The 26,786-nt window shown below is 45.5% G+C and overlaps 1 protein-coding gene and 1 pseudogene across 1 annotated transcript in view; both read left to right on the forward strand.

The window, feature by feature from the left end:
* The window catches only part of LOC138489437 (zinc finger MYM-type protein 1-like), a 155,053-nt gene extending 150,111 nt beyond the window's left edge, over positions 1–4,942 (forward strand). The window contains exon 3 of the transcript XR_011274796.1: positions 1–4,942. The gene's annotated coding sequence lies outside the window, so the exon portion shown is untranslated.
* Positions 3,953–26,786, forward strand: part of LOC138487562 (zinc finger protein 420-like) — a 27,172-nt pseudogene continuing 4,338 nt past the window's right edge.

Here is a 26,786-nt window from a genome sequence, read left to right on the forward strand (position 1 = left end):
AGGATGAGCCGTCATCAGAATATCCATGCTGTTGAGAAGTCCAACGGGTGTACGGAATGCGATAAGCACTTTAATCAGGCATCATACCTGAGAGTTTGAGAGATCCCACACAGGGAAAGACACTCCAGTGCTTGGAGTGTGGGAAACTGTTCACTCATCATGCATGTCTGTACCGGCATAAGAGGAGCCACACTGGGGAGCGACAAAACCAATGTACGGAATGTGAGAAATGCTTCACTAGTAGCTGAAGTCTGTCCAATCATCAGGTGATCCATACAGGCGAGAAGCCATATCCATGGACAGAGTGCGAGGAAAGCTTCAATATCCCTTCAACCCTCAGCTACCATCAAAGGTCACATTTTGGCGAGAAGCCCTATGCATTCACAGATTTCAAGAAAAGTTTGTGGGGAGTTACTGGGGAGAAGCTCTATGGGTGCACAGAATGTGGTAAGCACTTTAATTGTGCATCAATTATGCTGACTCATCAGAGACCCCACCGAGGAGAGAAACCATACCAGTGTACAGAGTGTGAGAAAAGCTTCATCCAGATCTTGAATCTGTCCCAGCATCAGAAAAGCCACACTGGCCATACTGTGGAGCAACTGTACCAGTGTACAGAGTGTTCAACAAGCTTCTCTTGCAGCTCGAGTCTGATCTAGGATCTGACCCACACAGGGGGAAAGCCCTAGCAATGCCCAGACTGCAATAAAAGCTTCCGTTGAGCCTCAAATCTCAACATCGGCCGTATGGAGAGCGCTTTCAGACATGGAGGATTCCTAGAGATGAAAGCACTACAAGTTTCTCCCAAAAGATAACCTGCTGCTGAAGAACGTGATGGCTTAATTCCCCTAGCTCTGATGCAAGCGGGAGGCTCTTCCTGGAATCTAGTTGGCACTCTGGTAAAAGGTCTCATTTGCAGATGTGTAAATCTTACGCACATCATGCTTGGCATCAAGGTGTCATGTATTATGCCTTTTGTATGATGGAAGTCCAAATGGAAACCATGACATTCCGAATTTTGACCAGGAGCAGGGCTATATAAGGGAATCTGGCTGATTAGAAGTGTGTACAGCATACATGTGAGACCTGGTATGCATACTCTCACATATAGATTGGAAAGAGCCAGTTTAGAACAATGGGGTACATAAACATGGTACTATACCGAGGTTATGCCTTCACTAGAGAAACGTAGATCATTACTATAGTGCCAGCACAAGGCCTCGGGTTGCTACGAATTCAATACATACATGTACACCTTTTTAAAGTGCTTAGAAAAAGATTGCTTCTTGTGAATATTGGTTAGATGCATATATTAAGATGGGTGGTGAAGGGCCTAACATGCCAAATGAAAATCCAGCATTTAACTTTCAGTAACTGGAAGGCCAAGAAGGTTATCTTGCAATTTGCTAACAGAGTCTGGAAATACCCAGTTTGGGAAAAGTCCCTTCTCAAATCTCATTGAGGAATAAGCTAAGATAGACAAGGGTAGGACCCAATTATATAGGGACGTTTATCTGATAAAATAACCAACAGGACACTGAAATCGTCAAGTGGCTGATAAGGTAATACGGGGCCCAAATAGGACCCAATTGTGAAGGGAAGTTTTTAATGAATAAGATAACTATGAATTTTTAAAAAAAGGGACACCGAGGCCACAGCTGCACCCAGTAAAGAAATGTAACACTCTGCATTTGGCACTTGAGATGACATTATAAAGAGAGGGCATAAGATGGAATTGAGAGAGCAGCCTAAAAAACAGCCAAGAAGGAGGTTGAGATTCTGACCCAGAGCTGTGCAGACAGAGCAGAGAGAGAAGCCTAGAAGATCCGAAGAGAGAAGAAATCCAGAAGGTCTGAAGATGGGAGAAGCAAAAAGATGCCGGCTGCAAACAACTGAAGACGGGTATGAGCAAGCCAAGCCAGAACACCCAAGCAGAAGGATGCCAGCTGCAAACAACTGAAGACGGGTATGAGCAAGCCAAGCCAGAACACCCAAGCAGAAAGATGCCAGCTGCAAACAACTGAAGACATGGGTATGAGCAAGCCAGAACACCCAAGCAGAAAGATGCCAGCTGCAAACAACTGAAGACATGGGTATGAGCAAGCCAAGCCAGAACACCCAAGCAGAAAGATGCCAGCTGCAAACAACTGAAGACGGGTATGAGCAAGCCAAGCCAGAACACCCAAGCAGAAAGATGCCAGCTGCAAACAACTGAAGACATGGGTATGAGCAAGCCAAGCCAGAACACCCAAGCAGAAAGATGCCAGCTGCAAACAACTGAAGACATGGGTATGAGCAAGCCAAGCCAGAACACCCAAGCAGAAAGATGCCAACTGCAAACAACTGAAGACATGGGTATGAGCAAGCCAGAACACCCAAGCAGAAAGATGCCAGCTGCAAACAACTGAAGACATGGGTATGAGCAAGCCAGAACACCCAAGCAGAAAGATGCCAGCTGCAAACAACTGAAAACATGGGTTTGAGCAAGCCAAGCCAGAACACCCAAGCAGAAAGATGCCAGCTGCAAACAACTGAAGACATGGGTATGAGCAAGCCAAGCCAGAACACCCAAGCAGAAAGATGCCAGCTGCAAACAACTGAAGACATTGGTATGAGGAAGCCAAGCCAGAACACCCAACCAAAAAGATGCCAGCTGCAAACAACTGAAGACATGGGTATGAGCAAGCCAAGCCAGAACACCCAAGCAGAAAGATGCCAACTGCAAACAACTGAAGACATGGGTATGAGCAAGCCAGAACACCCAAGCAGAAAGATGCCAGCTGCAAACAACTGAAGACATGGGTATGAGCAAGCCAAGCCAGAACACCCAAGCAGAAAGATGCCAGCTGCAAACAACTGAAGACATGGGTATGAGCAAGCCAGAACACCCAAGCAGAAAGATGCCAGCTGCAAACAACTGAAGACATGGGTATGAGCAAGCCAGAACACCCAAGCAGAAAGATGCCAGCTGCAAACAACTGAAGACATGGGTATGAGCAAGCCAAGCCAGAACACCCAAGCAGAAAGATGCCAGCTGCAAACAACTGAAGACATGGGTATGGGCAAGCCAAGCCAGAACACTCAAGCAAAAAGATGCCAGATGCAAACAACTGAAGACATGGGTATGAGCAAGCCAAGCCAGAACACCCAAGCAGAAAGATGCCAGCTGCAAACAACTGAAGACATGGGTATGAGCAAGCCAAGCCAGAACACCCAAGCAGAAAGATGCCAGCTGCAAACAACTGAAGACGGGTATGAGCAAGCCAAGCCAGAACACCCAAGCAAAAACATGCCAGCTGCAAACAACTGAAGACATGGGTATGAGCAAGCCAAGCCAGAACACCCAAGCAGAAAGATGCCAGCTGCAAACAACTGAAGACATGGGTATGAGCAAGCCAGAACACCCAAGCAGAAAGATGCCAGCTGCAAACAACTGAAGACATGGGTATGAGCAAGCCAGAACACCCAAGCAGAAAGATGCCAGCTGCAAACAACTGAAGACATGGGTATGAGCAAGCCAAGCCAGAACACCCAAGCAGAAAGATGCCAGCTGCAAACAACTGAAGACGGGTATGAGCAAGCCAAGCCAGAACACCCAAGCAGAAAGATGCCATCTGCAAACAACTGAAGACATGGGTATGAGCAAGCCAAGCCAGAACACCCAAGCAAAAAGATGCCAGCTGCAAACAACTGAAGACATGGGTATGAGCAAGCCAAGCCAGAACACCCAAGCAGAAAGATGCCAGCTGCAAACAACTGAAGACATGGGTATGAGCAAGCCAAGCCAGAACACCCAAGCAGAAAGATGCCAGCTGCAAACAACTGAAGACATGGGTTTGAGCAAGCCAGAACACCCAAGCAGAAAGATGCCAGCTGCAAACAACTGAAGACATGGGTATGAGCAAGCCAGAACACCCAAGCAAAAAGATGCCAGCTAGAAACAACTGAAGACATGGGTATGAGGAAGCCAAGCCAGAACACCCAAGCAAAAAGATGCCAACTGCAAACAAGTGAAGACATGGGTATGATCAAGCCAAGCCAAGCCAGAACACCCAAGCAAAAAGATGCCAACTGCAAACAAGTGAAGACATGGGTATGATCAAGCCAAGCCAGAACACCCAAGCAAAAAGATGCCAACTGCAAACAACTGAAGACATGGGTATGAGGAAGCCAAGCCAGAACACCCAAGCAAAAAGATGCCAACTGCAAACAAGTGAAGACATGGGTATGATCAAGCCAAGCCAGAACACCCAAGCAGAAAGATGCCAGCTGCAAACAATTGAAGACATGGGTATGAGCAAGCCAAGCCAAAACACATTTCTTTGAATAATCTTTTTAGAAGAACACATGTGCTATTCAAGTCAAATTAATAATTAACATTATTCAAAAAGGCGCACAGAAAGACATTCAAGGAATGCATTTGGAAACACATAGTGAGATACGAGGGAGCATTTCAGTGACTCTGTTCTTGATTACACAATACACTAGATATTGAGATCAATTTCGAGCACGTTAGTTTGAAGTCTTAAAACCTACATTTTAGGCACACAAAGAGAGGCCTCTGTCTCATTTTGTGAATGAGACCAATACACTATGCATGATTCAGGTTGGATCTACCTGTTCAGTGTGGAGACGATGCAGCACATTTGTATGTATTCCAAGAACAAACAGAAATGTTTTGGAAAAGTAAAATACAATTGTAACCATTGTACAGTATTTTGTGAAGAAAGAATTCATGAAGGGTGGATATCGTTTGTAAGATGAATACACCTAAGATGTGTTTTGTTTTATGTGGATTGAGATGGTTAACAGCACCTGGAAGATTGATTGATTGTTATTAATAATTACCTTTTTTATAATGTACCATGTCAGCATTCTTGCAACTCATTAACAACAAAGACCAGTGTCTGAGCTAAAATATATATACTTGTTCTCAATGAAATGCACATGCCAATTTCCTTGGACAGGCCATTTCCTCCCGTCATTAGAAGGGAAGGTTAAAGAGAAACGCAACAGTTTCACAGAATCACTGCAGTCTTTCTACTCTTTGACTGCTGGACAAGCTAAATTTGACATTTGGGCTGTATGTGTTTTTTCTCTGACCACAGCCCCCAGATATGTCAAGCAGACAAACGGAAAAATAGAAAGCTCCTTTTGTTTTCTCATAAAGAATTTGTGATCTTCTCCTTGAGGGGGGAGATACTCCTCTTCATGGCAAGAGGTCAAAGTCACCAAAAGCGGAATTCACATCAAAGGCACTTACAAATGTGAAACAATAACTACTAGCAGGTGACTATCACAGGCTGTCTGGGGTGTGTTCAAATCCACAAGTAGTACAAACCATAGGGTAGTTTGCAGACATCTCGAGTTGTGCCCTGTGAAACATGAAGTAATAAACCATCCCGATGTTTAGGCTCGCACCAAATTGCATTCTATTCCTTGTAATACTGCATTTATAATGCATCGGAATGCAAAATGTCGTTGAGGCTCATTATGAATTTGCCGGGCTAGAAATAAGGTGCCTGTAACAATGTGTACCGGCACCTTTCCGAACTAACAAACTCTGTCTTCTGGTAGGGGCTGTGACCTAACGGCAGGCCTGACCTACCGGTATTTCAGCTAGCAGACAATTACTGCAATCACCAGCACCAGTGATTGAGGCATCCTCATTCCATGGAGTCCTATGCGACTCCATGGGATTGGGGATTTGCTGCGTCTCTGCCACACCGTAATATAGCGGGATACCAGGGGACTTGTAATGAGCCCCACTGACTACTTACGCCAAGACTTATATAGTAAAATAAAATATTAGATGATTTTGAGTGCTAGGTTTCAGCGCATTTATTTAGAAACATGAGTGTGCTTCCATTAGGGATGTTGGGTGAGAAGGGGGGGCTTTGTTGTTTTTTTTTCCTTTTCACTTTACTCGCTTTTGCAGGCTTAGGAATGTTCACAGCAAATAGTTACTGTGCATCCACTTTACTGTAGAGTGGCAGAAGAGAAAGCATGCACCTTTGCCAACTAAGCGGGCTCACGCCTATGTAGATTTCCAGAGATCTTGGCGCTTCCTGCATGTATATATTGCTGAACTCTGGAAAACACCAGGGCACCCTGTTTCACCAGGAGAGTCGAGGGCAAGTAACATATAGAAGATGCTTTTTCCAGGACTTAGCAAGTATATGAAATTAGTTAGTGACACTTGGCATGCACCGATTACTGTCTGTGTATCAGTAGGACATCGTCCCATGCACATGTGGCCCCGGAGCCACCCATGAACCAACCCAGATAAACCCACGATTAACACAAACCATAAGTGCTGACATCACAAGAGTTTAAAACTGATCTTTGCATTCATAGTTAAAAATCCAGCATACACATGTGCACGTAGTCATTCAAACAAGATAGAAGTAACAGAGAAATATATAAATTGACAGAAAAATCATACAGTCAGCATAAATCACAGTTAATCCCAAAATTCACCTGAGACCCATCGTCAACATCAGAAATGCTGTAGGCACCACTAGGCTGTCACGATAAGAGGTGTGCCTATAATCATTAATAACACCATTGCATCGTATACGCTGATGCTAAGGACAACTAGGTGCCTAACAAGTGCAGAAACCCGGGATCTATCTTCTACCAGGCCTGTTATGTTAACCTATCCACCAAGCCACACTGGCTTCACTAATTGCCCTAGTTTGGACTCCACTGATAGGTCTTCCTCAGCCAAAGTCAAGGAGGACGGGATCTTCAATCTGCGACCAAAACACCCTCCAAACGTATGTGCTACTATACGCAGGTATAGATAAAAAAATCAGCAGCAGCTGACCATGCTACCTTTTATGCTCAGTTGGAGACTTCATCTGGTCCAACCTTTGCTACAGCCTGTTCAACATGCTTTAACTTGATTAATTACACCTCAGAACTCGTGAAGACACAAATCGGGCTTCCAGCCTCCTAGCATCTAAAATGTAGTATTGCAGACAAGTGAGTGCCCGGCAACATTGAACCATGCGGGATGGGTGTAAGAAACATAGCGAGAGCTTGTTGCCCCAAATAGATTGTTTCCAGCCCTACAGTAATACGATATTATCGGCAAGTGCACTCACTTCTTGTCTACAACACAACATGTTATATGCTGAGTAATGTCAGATTCTGGCTAAATCCAGGAGAAAGCGTGTTTTATATATTGCTGAACTCTGACATGTTCCTCTCCTTCTGTCATCTTTACACAGTTGATAAAAGTATACCATTTGGCTGGGTAACAATATATATTATTTAAAATGCTATGACGCTACTGCTGTTCAGCGTAGTGCATTAAGGTGTATTTCTTGCAATTGATATGCTTTTGACTGCAGCAGTTTTGTCAGAGTAGAGCCTGGGAGCTGACGTGGATGTCTGGTAAGACAGTGGGAGAGCCAGATTCCCATTAAAAATGGGAGATTTTACTTACATCTCCCTCTCACTCCTGCCATGTTAGCTACCCCCCTGTGTGATGAATCCTGTGGCGTCATCACTGATTCCTAGCCTGAGATCTACCCGCATGGGGCCAGGGGATGGCAGCCACTACCTGATCCTGACCCTGGGGGTGACATTATGAGGGATAATCACATGGGAGGAGATGGCTGTCGAGGATATATGGTGACCCCATCAGGAGAGACTCCGTATTCTTCCTTCCATGTGAAGAAAACCCTATAATTCCTAAATTCCTGATGGCATGCTGTCATTATACAAATCCCTACAGTTGTAAAAACCCCTTCTTACCAGACATTCTAGGCAGGATAACATTCATACCTCATATGTACAAAACCCACACATAAAACTTCCTTTCTCTGATGTTTTTGTGCTTAACAAAAATCCCAAACAAAATCACCTTAGAAGTCCTATAAACTCTATGGACTCCAACACCCATAAAGCCTCAAGTACTAGAGGAAGAAGGAGTCAATACATGGGACATTTTAAAATGGTGTTGGCATCTGTAACGCAGAGAGAAACTGAACGGAATGAAGCAGAGGCACGGGAGCAGACCGCGCTGATGAGAGCAGGTGTTCTCTAGCTGCCGCTTGCAGGCGACGTTTACTGGCGTGGTGGGAGGCCACAGAAGATCCTGCAGGCACCTGTAGAGGACCGCTGGGCCACTGGCAATAACAGAAGAGCTGCTGGCAGCCCGGTCAAAACCAAAAGCAGCAGGTTTACCGGTGGATGCACATGGAGACAGCAGAGGAGCTGAGAGACGATCTGCAGAGCAGAGAACGCCATCCTGAGGTGAAAGCTTCACTGCAACAACGCGCCACGTACCGGAGGAACTACCAGACACTGCAGTCCGCCTAGAGCTGTTGGGAACCCTGGGGCATACCAAAGGTGTGGAAACCATTAAGAACTTTATTTGAATACTGACCAAGTAGAAAACCAAGACAAAATGTGCACAAATCCTCATGTATGAGATGTCAATATGGGGAAGATTTGGAGCAAGTATTGCCACAAACCAATGAATGTTAATGAAGGAATTAAAAGACAAAACTTGAAGCAGTCTCCATATATGAAAATGTGAATGTGGGGAGAGTTGGAACAAGTAGTACCTCACGCCAAGAGAGTATATAGAGTGCAGGAATGCAACTGTGCTACACTGAAAGATATTGAGAACACTTTAAAAGGAAGCCCTGGTGAAAGAAGTACATCAGGCGGTAAGCACGTGTCTGCCTCTCATTTCTGACCTCTCCGACCTGCAACAGCCAGCACTTGGGTGGGGCCTGTGGCTCTTGAGAATACACAATTATGACTGCATAATAAACCTTTTTATAATTGCCTGCGACACATTTTCCTCATAAGTGTGGCTGCTTTAGTAATTCTGACTTGCACACAGACCTATCTTTCAAGACAAAAAAACTAAAAATGTAACCCCTCTCCCTTTCTTTTTAAACTATTTAATTTATTTCCTTTTTTTAGTAGCACATCACACACAATCTTGTCAAACAATCACTATCAGCAGGTGGTGTTATCATGCAATTTCTTTTGTGTCCTGAAAAGAACATCATTTTGGGTCTGGTACAATGCAACAATTGTATTATTGAATTATGTCTTAACCTTTTAGTGAAAAGTATACAATAGACTATAAAATCTCAAATGTTGACCTGATGGGCGAAATCACCACCGCTGTTAATCTCTCCTGCCAGTCAGGATTTATTCCATCTGAGCTGAAGGCTGCCCTTGTCATCCCTCTTTTGAAGAAGCCATCTCTTGATCCCTCTCCGTCTACTTTTCACCCTATTTCTCTTTTACCATGTCTTATGAAACTGCTTGAATCACTGGTGTCTCCTCTGCTGTCTTCCTTTGTTGAGTCATCCAGGATGCTCTACCCAGCCCAGTCTAGTTTTCGCCCTGCTAGGGGGACAGAAAGTGTTCTTGTCTCCGTACAGGTCGACATGGTCAGTCTGGTTGACTGATGGGGGACTGGGGGTGTTGGCGCCCTGATTCTCTTAGATCTCTCAGCTGCGTTCGACACAGTGGTGGATCATGCTACTCTGCTCACCCGCCTGGGCTAGATCGGTATATCGAGCTGGGTATTGGCCTGGTTTGGCTCTTTATTGGAAGACAGATCCCAAACTATTTCACCCCCCCCCCCTCCTTTCTTTCTTTGTAAATCTTCTCTTCTTCGCTGTGGTGTTCCTCAGGGTTCTGCTTTGTCCCCTATCCTTTTTAACATCTACATCTTTCTGCTGATTTGCCTCATCCGCTCCTACGGCATCAGGTGCTATTCGTATGTCGTTGATACCCAGTTACTAATCCGTTTAGATCTAGATCAGGCTGAGGTGTCGGCATGCTTGCATAAGTGCCTGACTGCAGTGGGACAATGGATGGGGCAAAATTGGCTGAAACTGAATGGGGACAAAACCGAGGTGTTGGTGGTGTGTTACCCCCCAATCCTTCACCCTGGATCTCCTCTTTCTGGCTGCCTTCTCTGGGCCCGCTCTCTGCTCCTTCTACAAAGGTAAAACATCTTGGCGTGATTATGTCGGTCAATCTGTCTCTGGGCCCCCAAGTCTCCTCGGTATGCCAGCAGGCGCCCTTCCAGTTGAAAAATTCTTAGGAAAGTGCTCCACCTGATTTCTCCCCTGCTGCGTCCACCTGTAGTAGCAGCGATGATTCTTAGCAGGTTGGACTACTGTAATTATCTGTACCTTGCACAACCTAAGGGGCTGATTGCAGATTACAGCGCTGCAGCCAAGCTGGCAACGGGTACTCCTTATGGGTCGGTCCACATATCCCCTGTACTTCGTTCTCTCCATTGGCTTCTGGTGGCACAGCGAGTTCAATTTAAGGTGCTTTGCATTGGTCACCAGGCCTTGCATGGTCATGGGGCAGAGTAGCTGTGTTAAATTTGAGTGGTACGTTCCTAACCGCCCTTTGCGCTCAGCAGGTTTGCTATCTGTGCCCCCCTTTCGCCGTTCGCGACTGGGTGGACGGGTTTGCTCTACTACAGCAACTCAATTGTGGAATAGCTTGCACTGACTCTGAAAGATAATCTTTAAGACCCCACTTGTCTAACGCCTACGGTGTTTCACTCCCAGACACCCAGTTAGTTTTGCCAATAAATTGGTCATATCTTGTGGGTTCAGGGACATTCTCAGTTCGGAGTTGGCAGGACTCTACACTCAAGAGCCTTCTCTGGAGATGCTGTCTTCTGCTGGAATCCTTTTCTTCGTCAGGTAGCTGATCTCCTGAAATTCTGCAAAATACTGAAATGTGGCTATGGAATAGGGTGTGTTGGTACTTGTTTTATTGTACCCTGTTTGTATTCATTTTTATTTGTTTTTAATTTGTGTGTCAAACTGTACAATGCTCTGATGCACCTTAGTGCCATGCTCACTCGCTGTACAGGGCTCAGATGCACCTCTGTGCCATGCTCACTTGTGAGTACAGCTTCGCACAAAGCATTAGCACTCTGATGCACCTCAATTACATATTCACACTCTGTACAGTGCTCTGATACACCTCTGTGCCTTGCTCGCTTTGTCTATAGTACACCGATGCACCTCAGTGCAATGCCCACACACTATAACCAGAAAAGTGGTGGGTGTAGGTTTTGAATGAATCTGAGCCACTGGCACTGCTCTGGGCAACCTTCCATACCACTGTTTTTAGCCTGTCTGCGCCATTGCAAAAGGGGTCCAGCCATATGCAAATCAGTCAGATACTCCCACCCAGCCTTACAGATAAGGTGTGTATCAGCCAGTTTTACACACCAAAAATTGGCAAATACTCCCAAAAAATAAAAATAGGGAGTAAAAATACTCCCAACAAAAAATAGGAATAAGACATGTAGAATCGTGCGCTCCTGCTTTCACCCATACAGCTCCATGGATATGTTTGCACCAGTAGTGCACATGGTACCACAGGAAGAAACTACTATTTCAACAGCCTAATTGGAAGACGTAAACATGTATCTTTTAATGTGTATGAATAACAAAGGGCAAAGAAATACATATTACAAAAAATAATCAGTTTTTCAGTTAAAACATATTTGTACTTGCTTATAAAATACTCTCATTGGGAATTGGACTTACATTTTTACTCCCTAAAAAATCATTTTACTCCCAACTTTAAAAAATGGGGCGTAAAATACTCCCACTTCCAAATCTTATCTGGAGCACTGCTCCCACAAATGGGGGCTGCCGAGCCCAAACTGCTAGGCCAGGTCCCCTCTGCATGGGAACAACTGGGGTGGGACCAAGCTTGATTTGCATATGGTCTTTTCCCCTTCTGCAATGGCTTTCCAGGCTGAAGAACAGTGGTCTGGAGGGTTGCCTGGAGCAATACCAGAGGTTAGGATTAATTCCAAACCTTCCAGCAATCATCTCCTTTGTTTTGCATGGCCACACATACAATGCAGCCCTCTCATGTACCTCAACTGCATGTTTGCACTCTGTACAGTGCTCTTATGCACCTCAGTGTGTTGCTTTCTGTACAGCACACTGATCCATGTTGGTACTATGCCCAACTTTGTACAGCACTCTATGCCCAACTTTGTACAGCACTCTAATCCCCCTGATTGCATGTTCACACTCCATACGTGTCAGACAAACCAGACCATGCTAGAGGCGTGGCCAAATTATTCAAAGACAATTATTTTTATTTTTCTATATCAAAAGTTCAAAATACAAAAATTGTAGATTGCTAATTTACACATTCAAAGAAATGTGCATCCCCATAAACAGATAAACAAATGATCAAGCATCTATAGGGTGACAAAACTAATACATAATGACACCTACTCTTACTCTGGTGACAACTGACAATAACAAAAAAATCCAAAACATCAATAAGAAACGGTCTCACACTGCAGGAAAAACACAACTTATATAGTTACAAACAATAGTAGGACATTCAACATATACAATTAAACACCTCACCAAAACTCAATTAAGGTTTTTTCACAGCACTTGCACCTATTTAGCAATGTATATATTTTTTATAAATGAACTATAGTACAGTTATGTGCGGCCTTCATCAAGACAAACACTATACTTGATTTCAAACCCACCAATAAGATCCTGTGTTCATTTGTGTCGTATGTGCACACTGCCCATCAATTGTTCATATGGGCAACATAGGAAAGTACACACCATTATTAGAGGACCTCCTAGTAGAACACTGCTACAGGAAGATGTACTGATAATGCTCCACTGAACTCCGCTTTCCCATGAGAAACATCCCCTGCACCACAAGACCTGAATGGCCTATTGTCAGATAATGATTCCCCCGTGTAGAAGAAGTCAAGAAACCTTTTTTCTACCTCATTCTATTCCAGCCACCAATTTCCACGCAAACACCCATAACTCATACGTAACAGCTCTTGTTCTTAATGTGCCTGTATGTAAAGTCCTGGAGAAAAGCCATTTAAGAGTCCAAAGGTAACCGTGATCTCTAATCCTGATGGGCCTTTTTGTGAAATCCGTGAGGAGAAACCATCCAGGAGTGAAAAGCCCAAAGAAAGTTATGGACTTCGACTCCCATTACCACTCAGGCACTGAGACTAGGAGGAGGACAATGGATTTAAAATGACAGGAGCTCAAATTAAAACATGCAGACTAGTTGTTTTTCCAAACCTGCAGTGAGCGGGAGAGTTAAAGGTATACAATGTAATCTACATACAAGAACATTTACAGAAAGACTGTTGCAGAACATTTTGCTTGAACTGAACTTTTTAGTTGAACAAAACTTTTTGAGTCCATTAAAGACACCAAGGAACTGTTAGCGAAAGACACATTTTGCCATCCTGTTTAGGAATTCAGGGGAAGGAGACCACCTTCTGGATCTGGGTCTTTACCTTGGAGAACATTAGTTGTAGTGATTCTTAAACCTTTCTTTTTGAATACTTTCTAACATCAAGTTAAAAGACATGGGCCCTCATTACGAGTTCGGCGGTAGCCATGCCGCTATTGGCGGCATTGGCTGTCGCCGAAATCACGTCTGGGTCCTCAGAATGAGGACCTACCGGGCCATTCCGAGTTCGGAAGGCCCGGTAATTCCTCCCTCTAAGGACCCGGACCCGGTCCTTCCCCATTTCAGCCCCCCATAGGGCTGAATGGGAGAGGGAGCAAACAACGGGCCATTACAAGATGGCCTGTTGTTTGCGCCCTCTTCCCCTCGTGGGACCTGGTCTGCACGTCTGGTGAAACCAGACGTGCAGAACGGGTCCCGCAACGGGAACTCGTAATCGGGCGGTACAGGGTTGACAGCACCGGCACCTTTACCGGTGCCGTTAACCCCGTACCGCCCGACTCGTAATGAGGGCCATGTTCTTGCACCTTTTGTTTGTTTATAGGTTTGAGGGTCAGGATAGGTTGTTTTGGACACAAGGACGGCTTTTCAGTTACTGACAACCTGACACAGACGGATCCTTAGTTTTAGTTTCTAGGTAGGAAAGTTCCTCCTTAGAATAGGGCTGGAGAGGCGTTTTTCCAACCCAATATTACTGAATATAAATGTCTTTACTTAGAGATACAACAACCTTGTGGCCGTCTCTCTTTTAAGACCCATCACATATGGTGTTAGAAGTGGGATGCTGAACCGGTTGACACAAATTGGAAACCCACTGCTATAATGCAGCTTATCATCCTGCAGCTAGAGGAAGAAAATGTTGTACTTGAAATTAATCCCCACGACACTGTTGTAAGCGTAAACAAAATAGCTTGACAAGATTTGCTTTCCCTGTACATCACCAAAAGCTTATTTGCCATGGTTGGCCTTTGTTAGATACCTTCAAGTTGGCAGACTAGAATGTAAGACCCAACAGTAAGTTAAGTTTGGTAGTTGGAGCAGAGATAGATCTGCCTCCAAGCCCCTCTTAAAGTATCAACCCTAGTCTCAGTAGGCCCGCCTGAGTCCTAGTTAAACATGAAGAGTTACCAGATCCTGTTCGTTCACAGGGGATAAGTGAACCAATAGAAATAGACACTGAGAGAGATGGAGAGGTATTGTTCTTCCTCAACCCACCAGCTAGAGACCTTGCTACAGTCCAGTTTGAGCAAGAAAGTTCTTTTATTGAGGGAGAAGGTCCTGAAGAGAATATCGAAATGGCAACCCTAGAAGGTCTTATAGCCCAGCTGACTGCCCATCAGATCCAGGAAAAGGCCAGATGCCAAGCTGGGCTGGATATAATTGCTGCAACTTCCCATAGACCTATATTACTATACAGGGTCTTACAACATTATAGAGAAGGGCAAGACCTAGGGAACATTTTCCTCAATTTTGAACATCGTGCCTGACAATTTCATTTGGAGAATGAATAAAAAACCTGTTACCTGGCTACCTTACTGAGAGGAGTAATTCATAACTCTTATCGGTTATTGAACCCTCTAGGAATTTGATGAAATCAAACAAGGGTTGTTGAAAAAGGTAAGCCAAACAGACAATTTTTATAAAGAAAAGCTCAGAAGTATCAAGTTGAACCCTGATGAAACACCAGTGCAGCTAGCGGCCAGAGTGCAAAATACTTTCTCTACGGCTAGGGAAAAAGTATCTACCGGAGGTATTAGAAACACTCGCCATAGAACAATTCATAAATCCCTTGCCTTTTTACTTGCAAAAGGTGGTTCTTCAGTTGAACAAACCCAGTTTAACCTTTGCTACAAGACAGCCCAGACCTTTGCGGAAGCCAACCGTCATTTAAAGAGTCTCCATAAAGCCGAGGAGCTTAAAAGGGACACGAGGAATTTCCAGTCCCCTCCTCCCCCCTTATTCAGTTAAAGATAAAAACCAAGAGGGTCCTTCTAAACCGATAATGAGGGATACGCCCAAAGGAGAAAGGAAGCCTGTGATTATTAGAGAGAGGGGGAGTTAAGACCTGAAAAGGGACAAGTCCCAAGACCCCCCATCCATGGTGTGTTTCTCGTGAGGGCAACTAGGACACCTGGCTCGACAATACCCTTCCAATAAGAAGGAAGAACCAATGGAAATTGGCTGTGTAGTAGGAAGACATTGGGAGGGAGATGATTTAAATGAGACATCGTTGGAAACAACTAGTCATTTTCTTTCTCCAGCACTCCCATTTAAAACCCAGGATTTCACAGTAATGAGCAGAGTCCCGGTTAGAGTCTTAATTGACTCGGGAGTAGGCAGACGGCAGCAAAAGCTAATTTAGTGTCTTCCAGTGAGCCGAGAAGGGGAACCGTGATCAAGGTCACTTGAGTACATGGAGATGAGATTTATCATAGAACCCCAGTCACCATTATGGTTCAAGGGGAGGCCACTTAAATGAACACTGCTGTTATTCCAGGACTTTCCAAAAAATATAATTGGCACAGACTTCAAAACAATCCAGAAAAATGCCAATAAAATCTCTTCCATACTCCCCAAGTTACTCATGGCAAGAAGAAGGGTTTTCCTCAGAAGATCCTATTTGGAAGTGGGAAATACAGACTAAGGCACCCCTTCTGCATATGGGGTAGGCTACCGATTATAACACAAGAGTTAGCCTTAGCGCGGGAAGCCGAGTCTTTAAGGGAAGAGTATGTGATAAATCCAATGGAGTCGTCATGGATTCCCCGGTGGGAACCTCCCATTTGGCCAGGGAACAGCAGCCGCTACATGATCCTGACCCTGGGTGCGGTTACATGACCGAACACCTTTTTGTTCTTATTGTGCCTTCATGTAAAGTCCAGGAGAAAAAACATTTAAGAGTCCAAAGGTAACCGTGAGCTCTAATCCTGATGGGCCTTTTTGTGAAATCCGTGAGAAAAATCATCCAGGAGTTAAAAGCCCAAAGAAAGTTATGGACTTCGACTCCCATTACCACTCAGACACTGAGACTAGGAGGAGGACAAGGGATTTTGTGCAAAGTGACAGGAGCTTGAAGTCCAACATGTGTTATAGTTGTTTTTCCAAACCTGCAATGAGAGGGACGTTTAAAAATGGAAACCGTATTATGGAGCAGAGAGGTGCAGCAAGCAGTGCAGAAGCAGACCTTGCCATCCACGCTGGGTCTCCTAAGTGTGAGGCACACTGAGAGAGCTGGTGAAACGGAGAAGGCTGCCAGGATAGGGAGAGAGATGCTGTGTTTAGTTTAGTTTATTATATGTATAGCGCCGCCTGGCCCTGAGGCATCCAGACCCTTGAGTAGATTACAAACATATCAATATAATACAACATGGTCCATAGATGGACAGTACCAAACGTTTAGAGCATTGTCAAACAGTTACATGTAATGTACAGGTGTGGCAAGCACAAGTCAGTTATAATAAGATTGAATTTACATGGTCGCAGGCAATAGGTATGATAAAAACACTGTAGAGTTGGGAGTTCTAGGCTTCTTTGGTCAGTAACCAGGATTTGGCGCTGTTTCTGTATCGGTGGAAGGACGGTTCAGATCCAAGATCCAGTGGTAGTGAGTTCCAGAGTTGGGTGGCAAGCACGGGAAAGCTTGAGCCTCCTGCTTTTTGGAGTTTGTATCTGGGGATAGTTAGGTAGTGTGTTTGAGCTGATCTGGTTGGGCGGGATGGGATGTGGTGTGTGAAGTTGTCTGATAGATATTTGGGTGCTTGGTTGGATAGGCACTTGTGTGTGAGTGAGAGCGTTTTATGTTCAATTCTCTGAGGTATAGATAGCCATTGACAGGAGCGTCTGGTGTCGGATATGTGTTCATGTTTGGGTATGTTCAGAGCTGCTCGTAGGGCGTTACTTTGGATAACTTGCAGCTTGTTAATGTTTTTTTTGCCTGGTACCCAGATATAGAGCATTACAGCCGTCGACTTTGGAAAGAACTAACGCTTTAGCTAATGTGGCACAGTTGGAGGGTGAGGGGTACGGTCTGCTGGCATTGATAAGCTTACAAGTGTAAGCAGTGGTGGATGAGATGGCGTTAATCTGTCTTGTCAGTGTGAGGGATGAGTCGAGGTAGATCCCGAGGGTTTTGACACTGTTGGAGACAGAGATGTTGTTTACGTCGATAGTGAATGTCTGGTATAATTTATCCAGTTTATTGAGTCTGGGTTGGGAGCCTAGGAGAAGAAGCTCATTCTTGCGTTGAGACATAGGCCGTGCTTGGCCATCCATTCTTGAATAATGGAGTAGATGTTATTGAGTGCTGTGTTGTCAGTGGAGTAGTCGCTTGTTAGTGGGATAAGTATTTGAGTGTCATCTGCATAATTCGTGTAGATGACACCCAGACGGTCCAGTATTTCAAAGAGGGGTTTAGTAAACATGTTGTATAGTGTGGGGGAAACGCAGGAGCCCTAAGGGACACCGCATGTGACTGGGGCTGGTTTGGCAGAGGCTGTGGGTGCAAAAACTCTCATGGATCTGTTATTCAAGAAGGACTGGATCCAGGCATTGGCTTTGTATGAGAATTTGGCTGCTGAGGTTAGATGTTTACAAAGGATGTCATGGTTGACCAGGTCGAAGGCAGCCGACAAGTCGAGAAGGAGTGCAAGTTTGCCATTGTCTTTGATGTTGTCCATTTGTGTCTTGAGGTCAATCAGAGCAGTCTCAGTGCCGTGTTTAGGACGGAAGCCTGATTGTCTGAGACCTAGTAAATTGTTTTTCTCAAGGTGGTTCTGTATCTGTAGGTAGGCAGCTCTGTCAAGGAATTTTAGGAGGAACGGAACTGTCGTGATGCGTCTGTAGTTGGTTGGGACACTAGGGTCAAGAGTGGGCTTCTTGAGTAGGGGTAGAACCCAAGTGTTCTTAAGGTTGTTAGGCACTGTGCTCGATGCGAACGATGAGTTAATGAGGGATGTGAGGAAGGGAGCAAGATGTTTGGCTGCGTCTTTGATGACTGGGGCTGGGCAGATATCACCTTGGCATTTGGAAGGTTTCAGCGAGTTAATTATGTCTTCAACCTCTTTGGTAGTTATGGCAGAGAATTCAAATAGATTGTTATCGTCCATTTGTGGTGTGTGGGTGGAGGGGGTGGGGTTATCAGCGAAGGTGAGGCTTTCTTTCTTTGACTCAATTTTGGCTTGTAGCATGGCAATTTTGCCTAGGAGTGCTTCTTGTATGTTTGTACACCAAGCGATGTCTTTGGTGCATGTATCTGGAATGGGGGAGGGGGATTCAAGGTCTCTCAGGATGTTGAAAAGCTCTTTGGTATTGAATTTGGCGTTACAGATTCTTTCATTATACATGTTTTTTTTTTGGTCTGGATGATTGCTGACTTGTAGATATTGGATGCAAGTGCGTAGGATGTCTTGTTGTTGGTGGAAGGGGTCTGTTTCCATGCTAGTTCAGCTTGTCTTTTAGTTTTACGGAGCGTTTTTAGTTCAGGGGTGAACCAAGAATTGAGGTGCGTGCGTGGTTTGGCTTTCTGTAGTTTAAATGGTGCTATGGTGTTTATGGCCTTAAGGATGGTTGTATTGTAGAATTCTACTAGTTCAGTGGGGTTAGTGTTGGTAGGTGAGAGGTCAATGATCGGTTGGAGTAGAGGGAGGAGTTTCTCTACTGTGATGTTTTTACTATTTCTTGTGAATGTAGGTGGAGCATTAGGAAGAGAACCCCAGGTATTTCAGTGCCTTTGTTGATGGTGAAAGTGATGAGGTGGTGGTCGGTCCAGGCGCATGGTGTGTTGGAGAGGATGGTGGTATTGCAATTGAGATCAGCTAACCAGTCAAGGATGCAACCTTTGTTGTGTGTGGGTTGTGAAATGTGATGGGGGAGTCCAAATTCAGAAATGGCGTTGGCGATGGTGTTTGCTTTGCCATCTTTCTGATCGTTGAAACCTAAATTAAAGTCGCCTAGGATGAGTAGTAGTGAGTTGGGTTTGGTGTTGTTTGAGAGTAGGAGAGCTATGTCGTTGTTAGAGGATAGTAAGGGGCCTGGTGGTCTATAGATAAGGTGGGTGGTGGATAGTTTGATGATGAGCAGTTCTGCGGATGGGAGAGATTGGTTTTGTATATGCCTTATGTTAAGAGAGCTTTTTGCGATAATGGCTACTCGCCACCTTTGGCTGTTTGTCTGTCTGCGCGGTAGATTGTATAGTCGTTGGGTATAGCTATAGCTAGCGCTAGTGCGGGGCCGGAGGCTGGGTGGAGCCAATTCTCGGTGATGGCTATGAAAACAAGTTCATTGAGGGAGACAATGTCGGCTATATCTAAGGCGTGGGCGACTAAGGATCTCGCGTTGATTAGTGCGCCTTTGATTGTTTCAGATGTATGACAAGGTTTTCTAATGAGGGTGCGAGGGGAGGAGGCGTTGGGGCAGGGAGTGGTCTGGTCATTAGGTGGTATAGGGTGTGTGAGATGAGTGGCTGGTTTGGTGCTGTTTTTTTTTCTTGTCTGACTTGGGAAAGGTCGGGAAGATATGTGTTCTGAATCTGAGGCGGTCGAGTCTTGATGTGCCTATGCTGGGGTAAGATTTACTGGTAGTGAGATTCTTGAAGGTGGGCATGCCAGGGAGGGTGGTCTGTGTTACTTTTTGGATGCTGGATGAATCTGCTGTGCTTTGAGACTTGGTGAAGGCAGACTGGAAGGGGGTTATGTTGGGTAGGAATGGGGTAGGACAGGGGATAGGATGGTGTCTTTGGCATGCTGGTCTGCTAAGGCCATTGGGGTGTGCGATGAAGTGTGACCCTGTGCATGGGATGTCATGGGTGACCACGCAGAATGGAAACATGATGACGAGGGTCAAGGTTAACATGTCTGAGTTTGGATCGGGCAGGGAGGGGCTTCAGTAATACTGTATCACTGGGTTGGAACGTGAACCAGCGCAGCGGTATGTAGCATGCTCAAGTGTTGGTACGCAGACGGGTGAAATCTGGGCTTGAGTGCTATTACACAGTCAAATGAAATGCTAATGCATAATCAACTAAAACGTGCTATGGCACAGTTGATTAAGATGCTAATACATGCACAGCTAATCTGCTAGGGCACAATCAACTAGAGTGCTAAAGCACAAACACTAGAATGCTAAAGCGCAATTAGGTGAAATGTGGGCTCAGGTGCTAGGGCACAATCGCTAGAATGCTAATGGCACAAATTAGAAGAAATGTGGGCTCACATGCTAGGGCACAATCACTAGAATGCTAGAGCACAGTTGGATGACATGTGGGCTCAAATGCTGGGATACAATCCCTAAAATGCTAAAAGCACAGTTAAATGAGATGTGGTTCAATGCTAGGGCACAATCACTAAAATGCTAAAAGCACAGTTAAATTAGATGTGGGTTCAATGCTAGGGCACAATCAACTAAAATGCTAGTAGTACAATCAGAAGAGAAATGTAAGTTAAATGCTGGAGCACGATCAAATAGAGTGCTAGTGCAGGGCTCAAAAGTTGCGGTAAGATCGAGGTGCTAATGCAGTGGATGCAGGGAGCAGGGCAGGAGCCCCGGGAGGTAAGGTCTCTCGACGAGGCAGCAGACTTTATCCCTGGCCGAGAAGGAGCACTGGCGTGTGACTGCAGAGCTGCGCCGGATGCTGGGGGAGCATCTGCACACTCGAACGTGGTGAGTCGGACCAAAGCATTTGTGGACCCAGGGGCATTCTGACAACTGTGCCAACAAGTGATTGAATGGTACATGATTCCTAATGCAGAAAATATAGAAAGGCAAAGTTTGTTTGAATGCATCCAAGGCAAAGTACAAAGGCAAGATTCAAAAGGAAGAATGTTTGAATTCAGACAAGACAAAGTATAAAGGCAAATACCAATCCAATACAGATGCATGAAATGCCAATGTGGGGAAGAAGTTTGAGCAAGTACATGTGAGTTGAATATGACCACAGAAAGAAGCACCATATGGTATATTCTATTGTGGTATATTAAGAAACTGTGAACCACATAAGAGCTCTGGCAGGTGAATACCCCAGGCAGCTGAATTTGTATTAAGTAACTTTGAAACACATAAATCCTGGCAGGCGAGCATACCAGGCAGTGAAAATGGTACAAGGTTCCTGGCAGTAGAGTACACCAGGTGATCCGAGAACCCTAAAAGAAGTCCTGACAGGTGAGTACAGCAGGCAGCTGAACATTGTATAAAGATTCCTGGCAGGGGAGTATGCCAGGTAATCTTCCAAGATACAAGACATTTTACAGACAAACTGTTACAGAACGTTTTGCATGAACAGAACGTTTTAGTTGAACAAGAACTTTGTGAGTCCATTGAAGACACTAAAGAACTGTTAGCTAAAGAGACTTTTTGTCATTGTATTTAAGAATTCAAGTGAATGGACAACCTTCTGGATCCAAGGGTCTTTACCCAAGAGAACATTTTAGTTGGAGTCATTCTTATTGTTTTGGACACAAGGATAGCTTTTCTGTTATTGACATCCTGACACCGACAGATCCTTAGTTTTAGTTTGTAGGTAGGGAAGTTCCTCTTTAGAATAGGGCTAGAGAAGTGTTTTTCCAACCCATTTTCTATTTATTAAAAATATATTCACGTAAAGATACAACAACCTTGTGTCTGTCTCTCATTGCTGACCCCTCATATAAGACGCATATGAACACAGGTTATCACTGGTGGGCTTGAAATCAAGTACTGTTTTTGTCTTGATGATGGTTGCACATAGCTAGACTATATATCATAAGAAATATACACATTGCCAAATAGGTGCAGGTGCTGTGAAAAAATTTGTAAATGAGTTTTGCTTCCCCCAAGTTGAAAGGGGTGTTCATTTGTATATGTTTAATGTATGACATACATACACATATATGTTGTGTTGTTTTTTTTCTACGGTTTGAGAATGTTTCATATTGATGTTTTGGATTCTATAGATGTCTGATCATTTGTTATCTGTATTTATGTGGAGGCACATTCTTTTGAATGTGTAAATAAACAATCTACAATTTTTGTATTTTTAACTTTTGATATAGAAAAGTAAAATTATTTTCTTTGATTAATTTTGCTGTGCAGCTAGCATGGTCTGGTTTGACTGATATGTAGGCCTTGATAATTTCTGGAGGATAGTATTTGTGGCAGCCTGGGTGATCAAGGCTTTACCAGTCACCCTTTTTGTTTTTCTGACATGTTCACACACTGTACAGCGCATGGATGCACCTCAGTGCCATGTTCATACTATGCACAGTGACTTAATGGGCTTTGGGACCATGTTCATACTCTGTATGGCAGTCTGATGCATATCTTGTCCATGGTTGCACTCTGCACAGTGCTCTGATGCACCATGGTGCCATGCTCGCACTCTGCACAGGGTTTTGATGCACTGCAGGGCCATGCTTGCAATCTGATGCATTGCAATGCTATGTTCGCAATCTATACAGTGCTCTGATGCACAGCGGTGCCATGGTCCCATTATGCAAATCACTCTGATGCACCGTGGTGCCATGCTTGCACTCTGCACAGTGATGTGAGGCACCTCGGTGCCTTGCTCACACTCTGCACAGCGCTCTGATGCAACACAGTTGCCATGCTCACACTCTGCACAATGCCCTGATGCACCACAGAGCCATACTCGCACTCTGGACTGTGCTCTGATGCACCTCAGCGCCATTTCACACTTTGTGCTGATGCAATGTGGTGCCATGTTTGCAATCTGCACAGTGCTCTGCTGCATCGCGGTGCCAGGCTTTCACTCTGCAAAGTGCACAGATGCACCGCAGTGCCATGCTCACACTGCATAGTGCATTGATGCACCACAGGGCCATGTTCACACTCTGCAGAGCACTCTGATGCATTGTAGTGCTATGCTCACACCCGGCACATCGCTCTGGTGCACCGCAGTGCCATGCTTGCACTCTGCACAGTGCACTCATGCACCATGATGCATGCTCACACTCTGCAAAGCGCTCCCCCTTTTACAACACACTTTCTCACTGACAGCCCGCTCTAAGGGAAAACAGACTAACACCTGAGTTATGTACCTGACATGTCCCAATACTATGGCCAGGTGAGGTCAGGCTATTATCGACAATCACTCACACCTGACTTCCATTACACTTCCCCCTCGGATAAAAGGCAGAGCTCGAGAGCACACTCTGTGCGAGGCAAAGCACACAAGGAGACAGCAGCTGAGTAAGAGAGGAAAGGCAGCAAAACCAAAGGGGATCGCAAGGAGGGAAATTCCATTGATATTTTCGACAAAGAACCGTAATCGTAAGACCAGGAAATCAGGCTGAAGAACCCTGCATTATGTGTTGGAGATACCTGGGGCCCTCCCGTGTTAATCAAGGTGGGGAGAATCAGTAGCCACTGTGGTATCGTCCTTGGCTCCAAGAACAAAGCTGCTTCATTGAAATAAACACAGCTGGTGAGTTCGGGAGACCGATACAAGACTGGTCTGTCTTAAAGCCAAGGTTGCAAGCAACAACATTGTATGGCGAGCGCTGGAACGAACATTGTTAAAACGCTTGTGATAAGAGACGCAAGTAAAGTTGAACTGCCGATGAGTACTTGACCTTTAAAATCTAGATACAATACCTTTTGACAGATTGGTCCGGCACTGTGTAGGTGCTCAGTTCAAAGTCTCTGTAAGGTATTCTGCTGAGAATTGGCAAAGTGAAAGTAAGAAAATGTTATATCAAGAAGAGAACGAGTAATTGTGAATCAAAGTGGTCCTGAGACGGGTCAATCAAAATCCTGCGCACAGTCGAAAGTAGATACGTTTTGTCTGAGTGCAACAGAGGGAGACCAATTGAACGTTTTGTCTGAAAGTGGGTCTGAGCACGGCGGTGGGGTCCCAGGGTGAACAGTAAATCACATGAGAAGTTGTATGTGTGAAATCTAAGAAGAAAGGAACATACATTAATGTTTGTTGTGTTGCATCAGGCCCCCTGAAATAAGAGACTTTGAATGGCAAAGAGACTTTGGCACAGAAGGCCCTGATGTTGAGGTTTTGAACTACATCTTTGTGCTAGAGAAGCCAGAGAGTGTGCTAAACTCGAATGTGCCGCCTTGTCCTGTGCGGAAAATGTGGGGGGGAGCCAACTACTTGAATATCCTGACATATCATTTCGTGAACACTTTATTTTGCAGAACATTGTTTCCAACACTATTTGTATTTAGAAGTAAGGACTGGCAATAGGTTTATTAGTGTAGGCCCTTTTATTTTGACAGACTCAACTAGGACTGTTATTATTATTTGATGGTCGTAGCTTGCTCCCATCTTTAGATTTAGGTTCAGATAGGCATTTTTCAAACCCAATTGAAGTTAAATAAACACCCTTGAACTGTGATCACTTGTGTCTGTTTTACTATTTGATAGCATGCCTTTCTTACAGCTAGCACTCTGCACAGTGTTGTGAGGTAATGCTGGGCTATGCTCGAATTCTGCACAGTGCTATGATGCACTGCAGTCCCGTGCTTGCACTCTGCACAGTGTTCTGATGCACTGTGAGGTCATGCTTGCACTCTGCACAGTGCTCTGATGCACGAAGGTGCCATGCTTGGACTCTGCACAGTGCTCTGATGCACCTCAGTGCCATGCTTGGACTCTGCACAGTGCTCTTATGCACCTCAGTGCCATGCTTGCACCCTTCACAGCCCTCTGATGCATCGCAGTGCCATGTTTGCACTCTGCACAGCATGATGAACCACAGTGACATGCTTGCACTCTGCACAGTGCTCTGATGCACCTCAGTGCCATGCTCGCACCCTGCACAGTGCTCTGATGCACCATAGTGCCATGCTTGCACTCTGCACAGTGTTCTGATGCACTGTGGGGCCATGCTCGCACTCTGCACAGTGCTCTGATGCACCAAGGTGCCATGCTTGCACCCTGCACAGCTCTCTGATGCACCGCAGTGCCATGATCGCACTCTGCACAGTGCTCTGATACACCTCAGGGCCATGCTCGCACCCTGCACAGCGCTCCGATGCATGGCAGTGCCATGCTCGCACTTTGCAGTGCTCTGATGCACCACAGTGCCATTCTCCAACTCTGCACAGCGCTCTGATGCACCACAGTGCCATTCTCCCACTCTGCACAGTGCTCTGATGCACCTCAGTTCCGTGCTTGTACTCTGCACAGTGCTCTGATGCACCTCAGTGCCATGCTCGCATTCTGCACAGTGCTCTGATGCACCAAGGTGCCATGCTCGCACCCTGCACAGCGCTCTGATGCACCTCAGTGCCCTTCTTGCACCCTGCACAGTGCTCTGATGCACCTCAGTGCCATGCTCGCATTCTGCACAGTGCTCTAATGCACCAAGGTGCCATGGTCGCACCCTGCACAGCACTCTGATGCACCTCAGTGCCATGTTCCCACTCTGCACAGCGCTCTGATGCAGTGCCATGCTCGCACTCTGCACAGTGTTCTGATGCACGAGGTGCCATGCTCACATTCTGCACAGTGTTCTGATGCACTGTGGGGCCATGCTTGCATTCTGCACTGTGCTCTGATGCACCGCAGTGTCATGCTCACATTCTGCACAGTGTTTTGATGCACCTCAATGTCATGCTCGCACACTGCACAGCGCTCTAATGTACCGCAGTGCCATGCTTGCACCCTGAACAGCTCTCTGATGCACCGCAGTGCCATGCTTGCACTCTGCACAGTGCTCTGATGCACCTCAGTGCCATGTTCCCACTCTGCACAGTGCTCTGATGCACTGCAGTGCCATGCTCGCACTCTGCACAGTGTTCTGATGCACTGTGGGGCCATGCTCGCATCCTGCACAGCACTCTGATGCACCTCAGTGTCATGCTCACATTCTGCAGTGTTTTGGTGCACCTCAATGTCATGCTCGCACTCTGCACAGTGTTCTGATGCTCTGTGGGGCCATGCTCGCATCCTGCACAGCACTCTGATGCACCGCAGTGCCATTCTCACACTCTGCACAGTGCTCTGATGCACGAGGTGCCATGCTCACATTCTGCACAGTGTTCTGATGCACTGTGGGGCCATGCTCGCATTCTGCACAGCACTCTGATGCACCTCAGTGTCATGCTCACATTCTGCAGTGTTTTGGTGCACCTCAATGTCATGCTCGCACCCTGCACAGCGCTCTGCTGCACCGCAGCGCCAGGCTCTCACACTGCACAGTGTTCTGACGCGCCTCAGTGCCAGGCTCTCACACTGCACAGTGTTCTGATGCGCCTCAGTGTCAGTGTGATTTGCAAGAGGTGCCAGGTATTGGTTGAAAATCCAGGGAGAAAGGTTAGACCACTGGGGAACAAGACAAGTAGAGAGAGAGATAGAAGAGAGGAAAGACCCCAGTTGGACCCGAGAGGGTCGGTCAGTGAGAAAGGAGGTCAGCCAGGCCAGCTCCTAATCAGTGATACCCAGGTTATCACAGAGGCGATTGAGCAGGAGGGCATGGTTGACCGTATTAAAAGCAGAGGAAAGATCGAGGAGAATGAGGACAAAAGGAAGGTTATAATCAAGGTTAGGTCATGAGTGT

This window comes from Ambystoma mexicanum, chromosome 9, assembly GCF_040938575.1.
Source record: "Ambystoma mexicanum isolate Mex_15411 chromosome 9, UKY_AmexF1_1, whole genome shotgun sequence".
Lineage (NCBI taxonomy): Eukaryota > Metazoa > Chordata > Amphibia > Caudata > Ambystomatidae > Ambystoma > Ambystoma mexicanum.